This window comes from Schistocerca nitens, chromosome 4, assembly GCF_023898315.1.
Source record: "Schistocerca nitens isolate TAMUIC-IGC-003100 chromosome 4, iqSchNite1.1, whole genome shotgun sequence".
NCBI classification, from domain to species: domain Eukaryota; kingdom Metazoa; phylum Arthropoda; class Insecta; order Orthoptera; family Acrididae; genus Schistocerca; species Schistocerca nitens.
The window spans coordinates 249,505,287-249,514,958 of NC_064617.1; positions in this window are offsets into that span (position 1 = coordinate 249,505,287).

The window sequence follows — 9,672 nt, forward strand, 5'->3', positions numbered from 1 at the left end:
CGGCTATTGGTTACAGAGTTTAGTTCAAGCTGCTACCATAAATACTGTGCCGACATCGCTTATTCCCCAGGAATGAAATCAGTTTCAGGACTTTTTGGACGGACAGTGTAGGCACTATTTAAAATAATCGGGTATTTTCTGAAACGACCTCTTATTCATTGGTGATGGTAAAAAGTTATCATCTGAGGTTACCCAATAGCTTCTACATCTATATGACTATCCTGCAATTCAAACTTAAGTGCCTGGCAGAGAATTCATCGGACCACTTACACATGATCTGTCTATCGTTCCACTCTCGACCAGCACGTGCTAAGAACGAAAACTTAAATTTTTCCGTGAGAGTTCTGATTTCTCTTATTTTATCTCGATTATCATTTCTCCCTATGTAGATGGCGTGAACAAAATATTTTCGCATTCGAAGCAGGAAGTTGGTGATTGAAATTTCGTGAAAAGATCTCGCCGCAATGGGAAACCCGTTTGCTTCATTGACTGCCGCCCCAACTCGGGTGTCATATCCACGCCATTCTCTCACCTTTTCACGATAATACAAAAGAAACTGCCCTTCTTCGAACTTTTTCGATGTAACAAAAATGGCTCTGAGCACTATGGGACTTAACATCTATGGTCATCAGTCCCCTAGAACTTAGAACTACTTAAACCTAACTAACCTAAGGACAGCACACAACACCCAGCCATCACGAGGCAGAGAAAATCCCTGACCCCGCCGGGAATCGAACCCGGGAAGCCGGGCGTGGGAAGCGAGAACGCTACCGCACGACCACGAGATGCGGGCGAACTTTTTCGATGTCTTTCGTCAGTAATTCTATCTGATAAGGATCGCATACCGCGTGACAGTACTGAAGCAGAGGAAGGACAAGGGTAGTGTACGCAGTCTCTTTAGTGGAGGTTTGCATCTTCTAAGTGTTTTGCCATTAAAATACATAGTCCGTGGTTCGCCTTCCACGCAACATTATATATGTGATCGTTACAGTTTAATTTGTTCGCAACTGTAATCCCTAAGTATTTAATAGAATTGGCAGTCTTTAGGTGTGTGCAATTTGTCTGGTAACCGAGTTTTAACGAATTTCTTTTGGTACTCATTTGGAGACGCCAAACTTTTCATTATTTAGGGTCAGTTGCTACAGCGGTTTTGCCCAAATCATGTTACAATTGGATTTGATCACCTGACGACTTTACTACACGGTAAACGGCAGCATCATCAGCAAAAAATCCAAGAAGACTGCTCAGATTGTTTCGTAAAGCGTTTATATAGATTTGACACTGTAGAGGGACTATAAAAGTTTCTTGGGGAACGCCACATATCACTTCTGGTTCAAATGGCTCTGAGCACTATGGGACTTAACATCTATGGCCATCAGTCCCCTGGAACTTAGAACTACTTAAACCTAACTAACCTAAGGACATCACACAACACACAACACCCGCGTCGGGAATCGAACCCGGGAACCCAGGCGTGGGAAGCGAGAACGCTACCGCACGACCACGAGATGCGGACCATATCACTTCTGTTATACTCGATGACTGCCTATAGAGATCGTCCCAGGAGTGTAGCTCGATTAGCTATTTCCTTTCAGAAAGACCTATTAACCTTCCTGACAGGAAATCGTGAATCGAGACGATGTCCATAGGCACGCAGTTTGTCGCTTTTTAAGAACGATATTAAAAGCATTCTGGAAATCTAGAAATATGAAATTAGTCTGAGATGCTCTGTCGATAGCACACATTACATGGTGAGAATAATGACCTAGTTCTATTGGACACGAGAGATATTTTCTGAATCTGTGCTAATTGTCAATAGACCGTTTCCTTGAAGTTAATGCACACACTGAGATGAAAAAAGTCATGGGATAGCGATTTGCACATATACAAATGGCGATAGTATCGAGTACATAAAATATAAAAGGGCAGTGCACTTTCGGAGCTGCCATTTGCAGGTGCTACACGTGAGAAGGTGTCCGACGTGATTACGGCAGCACGATGGTAAATAACAGATTGGAGCTAGACGCATGGGACATTCCATTTCGGCAATTGTTAGGGAATTCAATACTCGGGAGATCCACAGTGTCAAGCGTGTGCCGAGAACACCAAATTTCAATCAGTACCTCTAACCATGGACAACGCATTGGCCGACGGCCTTCACTTAATCACCGAGGACAGTGGCGTTTGCGTAGAGTTGTCAGCGTCAACAAAGCGTGAAATAACCGCATAAATCAATGTGGGATGTATGGCGAGAGTATCCGTTACGAAAGCGGTTTGAAATTTGTTGTTAGTGGGCTAAGGCAGCAGACAACCGAGGCGAGTGCCTCTGCTAATAGCGCGACGTCGCCTGCAGTGCCTCTCCTAAGCTCGTGACCACATCGATTATACCCTAAACGAGTGGAAAATCATGGCCTGGTCAGTTGAGTCCATATTTCAGTTGGTAAGAGCTGATGATGGGTTTCGAGTGTGGCGCAGACCGCAAGAAGCCATAGACCCAAGATGTCAACAAGGCACTTTGCAAACTGGTAGTGGCTCCATAACGGCGTGGGCCATGTTTACATGGAACGGATTGGATCCTCTGGTCTAACCGAACCTAACTTGCAGCCATTCATGGACTTCATGTTCCCCAACAACGAAGGAATTTTGATGGATGAGAATGCGTCACAAGCCGCAACTGTTACCGCTTTGTTTCCAAGCCACCTATGGGACATAATCGAGAGCTCTGTTCGTGCACAAGATCCTACCGTGGCAACACTTCCGCAATTATTATTTATTTCTGCAGGGGACTTCCAACGACACATTGAGTCCATGCCATGTCGTATTTGTGCACTACGTTCTGCAAATGGAGGTCCGACACTATGTTATGAAATATCCCATGATTTTTGACAACTCAGTGTATGATCGAAAATACTGAAGCACCATAGCAAGATTTTCCGCCCGTCAGAGATTGCGAATAGGTCCGCGGTGTGACGTCGCTCTAACCAATCCTGCTTCAGTTGCAGCGAGCTGGTGTGGCGGATTTGTTTGTCTTGGGGAGGGCGCTATGTGCAGCCACGCTATGTTTGCAGAGCCTAGCCTTGGCACCGCATCTCCGGCGACGAGTGAGTGCAAGCAGGCCGACATGGAATCCCTTTCGCACAGCTGAAGCGGCCGTCTGACTTCTCGACAAGTGTAACGGAACCTATCGAGAATTCTGTCCCTTCTCCTCATTATGAATAATAACATCCTCGCGTTCGTTGGAATTCTTTCTATAGTTTCGCGAAGGAACATTGTACTAATTTGTACTAATTTGTCGTCGAGTGCTGCTCTTCATTTCCATTTACAAACCCAAACAGACCCCGTACTGGAAAGGGAGAAATGTATTTTAGTTGGTACACTGGGTAAGGTTTCATTGGCCATGTCTCGCCGAGTGGGCGGATGAGTCGTTCATTGAATGTTCAACGGCCGTACAGAAGCCCGATTTATTGAAGCAAGTGATCCAGACATTATATTTAGTAACTCATATAATCCATTTGACCTACCAGAAAGGAACGAAAAACGTAACATAAATGCAACGGATACGCCATGCAGTGGTGAATTATTTACTCGCGTTCACTGAACTTGATCTCTGATAAGTTATAGGATAATCACTAAACCTCTCTGAGGGAAAGGAAACGAAACAGTCTTGAACGACAAGGTGTTTGTGTTCAGAAAACTGGTGACTTACACAAACCTAACTAGCGTACTGCACATAGGCAAATACATAGACAAGCTTGTTCTGCTTTAGTCCCTTGCGCACACGCAAAGTGGGATGGATCGCGGTACGTTTGCGGGGGTATTCAGCACGAATAGACTCTTTACACATTCGGCAGAATGATCTACGTTGGAATGAATCTACGATCATGTCCTCACGTGGGGATACCAGAGAGATAGAAATTAACGATAGAGGACAGCCTATGGTCTCAAATTACGTTAAAGGCCAGGAACCGCAGATTATTCATTTGATACCATGACTACTGGGGTTCATTAGACTCGTGGGTCTGAGATCCTTCCAGCTAAGGAGATTACAATCGAAGTTGGTGACCACGTGACGTCCGTCACCGCGTCAAGAGAAAAATCACAAAGTTCGCTCAGCATTCAATTAAGAGCAAACGTGGTTGGTACTATGGCTACACAGCTGCAGCTGAGGATCGCGGAAGAGACCTACTGAAAAATTAACCACCGGTTTCATCGGGACCATGCGACTTATTACAAAGCCACACAATCACTCGAATTTATGATACTAAGTTTCACCCGAAAATGAATGTCTACGTACATCGGAGGATGCCGATACCACCAGTTTTAAATGTGACTTAGCTTATAAAACTTCAACTCGTTTTAATATTTAACACAACGTTCCACCACAAACGTATGTACTCACTAGCTGCCAGTGCCCGACGTCGCTCGTGCAAACAATTTACCACATTCAAACACACAAAATGTCTAAAGTCAGTATTTTTTATGTATGGGCGGCAACAGGCCTGTTCCCGGCGCCTTTTAAGAATGTGAGCTGGTATGCTAACAAGGGGGCTGAAAAAGAACGGGTAGCCGTTGACCCTAGACTGTATCGAGACTGAGAAATGTTGCAGAAAGTTGTAGAAGAATCTGCGCGGGTTTCTACAGCACTCGATTTTAAAAACAGTGGTAAGACAGGCATAAAGGAAGCCAACGAACTTTCACCTGACACCCGGAGAAGAATTAAAAAAGCAACTTTCTCTAGTCTTGAAGTTATGTCGTAATGTTCTCATTTCATTTAGGTGACTTCATTCGGACTTGATATATGAAAAGGACCGAGGCTGCTGATCCGCATAACGGAATTTAAAAAAAAAAAATGTCCAACAGAAAAATTCTCCTACAAACGATGGCATGTGATAGAACAAAATGTACCTTACAGAAATATTGAATAGCAGAAATCAGACGGGGAAAGATAAGGAGTACCATATTACCGGACCCCTTTCAACATTTATAACAATGTGTACAGCAATAACTTTATTCCTTCTTTATCTGGGCTTGTATCTGGGCACAAACACTTCCCCCTGCGATATTTCAGCAGTGATTCGTACATTCATGTTCAAGGCGGCCATATGCGACAATTTTTACCGTGAAATGGTAAAACTGCGTGATCAAAATTGTTCTAGGAAACAAAATGCGAATGCGTCATAATTCACACAATCGAAACAACTTTGTCGAACTTACGCGTCGAAGTTGAAAATGTTGCAAGAACGACATCTAATCACAGAATACTTGTATGTATACGGTAATTACCAATAAGTCCTTTCAACATGTTAACGTAGAAGCTGAGACGCATGGACACGTGCAGCGAATCACCGATTCGCCTTCATAGAACTGTACATTCACGAAAGAAATATTGCAAGAGGAATTGTTGCTGTTCTCAAGACACGCTCGAAAATTGATGGAATATTCTATCTGCTCGAAAACTTCGAAGCCCACAATAATAACTTTGATAAAACATTGCCATTGTCTGCTTTTAAAGCTGGCCGATGTGGCCGAGCGGTTCTAGGCGCTTGAGTCTGGAACCGCGCAACCATACGGTCGCAGGTTCGAATCCAGCCTCGGGAATGGATGTGTGTGATGTCCTTAGGTTAGTTAGGTTTCAGTAGTTCTAAGTTCTAGGGGACTGATGACCTCAGATGTTATCCCATAGTGCTTATAGCCATTTGAACCATTTTTCTGCTTTTAAAACACAGAAGAACCTATAGCATAAAATGGTTCAAATGGCTCTGAGCACTATGGGACTTAACGTCTGAGATCATCAGTCCCCTAGAACTTAGAACTACTTAAGCCTAACTAAGCTAAGGACTTCACACACATCCATGCCCGAGGCAGGATTCGAACCTGCGACCGTAGCGGTCGCGCGGTTCCAGACTGAAGCGCCTAGAACCACTCGGCCACCCCGGCCGGCTGAACCTATAGCATAAAATGGTATCGAGCACCTCGCCATCATCACTATTTAACCTCCCAGGGTAGCATTAGAGGAAGATTCTTAGAAGAAATTATTATAGAGAAAATCGTTTACGCTGTTTGAGGTAGAACCCTGGTCTTCCAGATCCAAGCAGACGCTCTGAAAAGTTCTCCGCCGGTGCTCTTCTTTTCTAATACTAATTATTTTCTTCCGTCACACTGTATATAATACGTCAACGGCCTTACCGCAGTGGTAACACCAGTTCCCGTCAGATCACCGAAGTTGAGGGCTGTCGGGCTTGGCTAATACTTGGATGGGTCAGTGTCCGGATCTGCCTACTGTCGGCAAGCGGGGTGCACTCAGCCCTTATGATGGCAATTGAGGAGCTACTTGATTAAAAAGTAGCGGCTCCGGTCACGAGAACTAACAAAGACCGAGAGAGCGGTGTACTGAGCACATGGCCGTCCAGGTCCGCATCGAGTGACGTCTGTCGGACGAGGATGAGACGGCTGTTGGTCAGTATTGCTTGGTCTTCTGAGCCTGTTCACATGCAGTGTATAACATGAGACCGTGACTGCTTTAATTGTTTGTTTCTAGCTTCACACACACACACACACACACACACACACACACACACATACACACACACAACTAGCTTCAGTCTGGAACCGCGCAACCATACGGTCGCAGGTTCGAATCCAGCCTCGGGCATGGATGTGTGTGATGTCCTTAGGTTAGTTAGGTTTCAGTAGTTCTAAGTTCTAGGGGACACAACTAGCTGTGTGTGTGTGCGTGTGTGTGTTTGTTTGTTTATCACTATATTAGATGGAGCAACAACGACCCAACTTAACACACATATCACTTAGTAACAGGATATAATTACCGTTTAGGATAGGGAACTGTTGTTGTCCTTTGGTTGGGATGTGGAACGTTGCTACGTATAACACTCGACCGCCTGAAGCTGTTTCAGCCAAATTGGTGCATAAATGTTACCTGGAAAATTTTATTGTACCGGTAAGACATCTCTACTCCCTTCAATGGTGGAATATATTTACGAATGTGATGACTTGTAGAATTGATCGGAAACGAACTACATTTTTTTGAAACCATAGCTTTTTATTGACATCGCATTATTTTGCTGAATGGGTCTTACTTCAGTACCGTGTTGTAATGCATTGATTTCATATTTCCTGATATGCAGAGGATATTAATTTTTGCGGATAAACGCTTCTTGTAAATAACACAAACTAACCCATTGTCAACTCATGTGTTTACCCTTACCCACTCTTTCCGCCCCCCCCCCCCCCCCCCCGCCCCCCGAACATACAGTGCAGTTTGACGTTTGTGTAGACACATTTTGCACACTTTCACAGCACTATAATGAATTGAAGTCTTATTTTTATACGTACATTGAACAATAATACACATTCAGTCCTCAGTCCGTTTTGTATGGCGTCATAGCTCTTCCCATTTAAGTTTTATTTATATGTCCTACTTGCTGATTAGCCAGTTTTGGCATGTTACGTATTTATCCTAATCTTATGCTAGACAGGAAAAGGTACGAATTCTGTCTACTGTGCTGAACAATTTGATTACTGACATCTTTAAATCCTATAATCAAGATATAGAAATTAAGTAATATTTTTAGCAAATTCATTGTAGCGTTAATTAAACATGAAACTTAAATGTATACAATATATCACTCCCTATCTCAAAACCTATGGAAATGATTGTTTGGCGCCATTGGCCGGGAGGCCCCATGCGGGGCAGGTCCGGTCGCCTTGGTGCAGCTCTTATTGCATTCGACGCCACATCGGGCGACCTGCGCGCCGGATGGGGATGAAATGATGATGAAGACAACACAACACTTATGAATGCCTACCAGTGAGTTGTTGATTAGACAAACAAGAAATATTAGAGAGCAGACTCGCGAGGAAAACTTTACATCTAGTGAGAAGTAGAGAATCCAGGAAATTGGAAAGTAATGAACAATTGCATCAAAATACAAATGGAAACAATAAGTGAAAGAAAACGGATATTTTTGAAGCACTTCTACGGTTTAAATGGCTACAGGCCGACAAAACAGATCAAGTATATATGGGCAAAAAACAAGCTGGGTCAGAGAACTTAAAATATGTTTTTATATATACAATGAAACGTATCCAAGTCAACAGCAGATGAGAAGTGGTTTGAAGAAAGGAGAAAAGAGACATGGTGAGAACATGAAAGAACATTGGAGGAAAATGAAAGAACAGACACAAAGGAACGGCTTGAGTATCAGTGTGTACTGCAGTACGCCAGTTATTGCTGTTGATGAACACTGGATTTATGACGACAATAATTTTAGTTAATAGATTTATTATTTTTCTTTATGCTTCTGTGACAGTTGCATTATTGGCCACACTTTTCGTGTTATTGATTTTCCTTGGTTTTTTTCTCAAACGATATGATTTTGACCTTGACGTTGCTGGGAGTCATAAATACTTCTCATTGTCAAAACTTGTTTACCATTTTCCTCAGGGAATAAGATATTTCAAGAAATTCGATTATTTTCCAGAAGAAATGAGCTTGCTTTTCGGCCTTCGCGAACTCGTACGTGAACCACTAAGCTCGCCAGTGGGTAACGCCTGGCTGTTGCTAATGTATGCAGCCCGCCTGACAGCTGTGAGTTACGCTGCGAATATTCTGCATCCCAGCATTTCGAGTGCTACTATAAAGCACTGATATATTATAATTGATGGCATGTTTTCAGCCCGAAAGTGCTGTCAATCACAACCAGACAGAATGTAACAGCTGCCCCTTTAATCGCTAATCACCCATATTTCGTTTCAATGCTCGACGAGAGTTTTACACATTAATACTAAAACTGCGGAGATCATTCTCACTAGGATACCGGGCCTATTCGTCATCATCGATTTCGTCCAAATGTATGGTATATGGTATGTCCATGGCATGCCTAGAAATGAATATGACGGAAGAGGAAACTCCAGATTGCCAAGCCTTTAGAAAAAAATATCATTTGTGGCACAGGTCAGGCATGGCATGAGCCATTTATATTAGCGTAGTTTCCATGCAGCGGCAGACGCACTGGAAAGAGAACACAACGGTAATCCAGCAATCGAGTCCGTGTGTAGAATCTTTTTTATTTCAATTTTTACGCTACTTGCACCCCAAATAAACCGAAATAATGCTCAATGTACTGTATTTTATGTGATGAAAACCTAAGTGCATGCGAACAAATTTCTTCTGTTAATTGACTCGTGGGAAGGACAGATCCAGACGAGATTTTCAAATTAAAATTCGATTGCCATCATGCAGTATTAAACTGACTACCCCCTTTCTCTCGCCCAACAATCTTACGGTGTCCAATTTTAGTGTCAGCTGAGGAATTTGATGAAGAAGCTTCAAAACACTTTTATCCCGTAGCAACAGAAAAAGGAATCAAAATACATTCCATTGTACAGCATTCGGCAATGTTTGGCGAAATGGTGCCTTGCACGTAGTTTGCTATCAAAATGTGTGATGACAGGAAACCTCTTATGAATGTAAACCAAGTTTGTTTTTGTATACAATCTTTAAATAACAGCGTAATTGTAAAACTGCAGCGATTATAACGTAAGCAAGATGTCGAGAAAATTACTACTTCCCCTGTTTTTACAGCGAATATCGTTCCAGAATGTGTAAGCTATCAACTGTAAAATAATAAAAGTATTTAATTTTACATATGAAGT